General features: G+C 40.6%; 1 non-coding gene across 1 annotated transcript; it reads right to left on the bottom strand.

Annotated features, from left to right (window-relative positions):
* Positions 1 to 431: 431 nt before the first annotated feature.
* Positions 432 to 538, bottom strand: LOC142178638 (small nucleolar RNA R71). Its single transcript, XR_012706909.1, has one exon. It is a non-coding gene; the product is annotated as a small nucleolar RNA R71 (small nucleolar RNA).
* Between the last annotated feature and the right edge of the window lie 811 nt (positions 539 to 1349).

Here is a 1349-nt window from a genome sequence, read left to right as displayed (position 1 = left end):
CAACGGGAATAATAGAAATAATCAAGTTGACCCAACCATCATAGTGGTAGCACCCCTTGTGTCGGAGGCTGCTCTATATGATTGGGCTCAACTAACCACTAACAGTCTAGGAACTACAATTGCAGTCCCTCTGATACAAGCGAAAACTTTTCAAATTACAAACAACATGCTGCACTTACTGCAGAATAAAGGTTTTTCTCCGGGTCTTACATCGAAGACCCACAGCAACATCTGAAGAATGTTCTATCAATTTGTGTCACTCAAAGATAGCCGAATGTGACACCCGAAGTAATCAGATTGTTACAATTTCCATTCTTGGTGATTGGGAGGCTCAAACTTGGTTGAATGCACTCCTAATAAACTCCATTGCTACTTGGGAGGAACTAGTCAAGAAGTACTTAAACAAGTTTTATCCACCTAACAAGACTGTAAGGCAAATTGATGAGATATTGCAGTTCAGGCAGAAACCAACTGAAACTTTGCAAGAAACATGGGAGAGGTTTAAGGGTATGTTGGTGAAGTGTCCACACCATGGCATCCCAGATCAGATTCTAGGATAGAGATTCTATATGGGTTTGGCTGACAGTCTGAAGGCTAATATAGATGCTTCAGTCGGGGCTGCATTCTTGAGCAAATCATTCACGGAGTGTAAGATTCATTTTGACAAGATAGCTCAAAATTCAGGCTAGATGACGAGGGATACAATACTCACTCCAATAGTGCATTTTGTTGCTCTTGACCCAAACAATACAAATGCAGAAAACATAGCCACTCACATGACCCAGATGAGCTTGCTGACAAAGAAAATTGATGAGATTGGCACGAAGCAGGTTCATATTGTTGACACAACCAATGGAGGCCTATGCACTCCTTGCATCAATCAACTGTATGTTTTCTCATGAAGTGGAGAAAATAAAAACTAGGGCTTCAAAGAAGACATGAATTACGTAAATAATTGTGGGGGTTAGATACAAGGTGGACATCAATGAGGAACTCAGAATAACAGTACAAACCATCCTAACAACAATACAATGCCAACCCTGCAAGAGCACGACCACATGGTCAGGTTGTGCCTTATCAAAGGCAGCACATATACAATCAGCCGAATCAATAACTAGCCTATCAACAACCTCAACAACAATATATAGTGAGACAAGATGATGGGTTGTTCGAAATTAAAGGAATGTTGCAACAACTCATTGGTTCCAGTGGGAAGATGGAGGAAAAAGTCCACCACATGCAAGAAAAAGGTAGTTTCACATGACTCAACTATCAAGGGCATTGAGGTTCAATTAGGGCATATATCCATGGCTCTCAATAATCGTCCTCCAAAAATATAGACATACATA

The sequence above is a fragment of the Nicotiana tabacum genome, chromosome 24 (assembly GCF_000715075.1).
Source record: "Nicotiana tabacum cultivar K326 chromosome 24, ASM71507v2, whole genome shotgun sequence".
NCBI lineage: Eukaryota > Viridiplantae > Streptophyta > Magnoliopsida > Solanales > Solanaceae > Nicotiana > Nicotiana tabacum.
The sequence above is the reverse complement of the archived record's forward strand: the minus strand, read 5'-3'. Positions and strand labels throughout refer to the sequence as shown.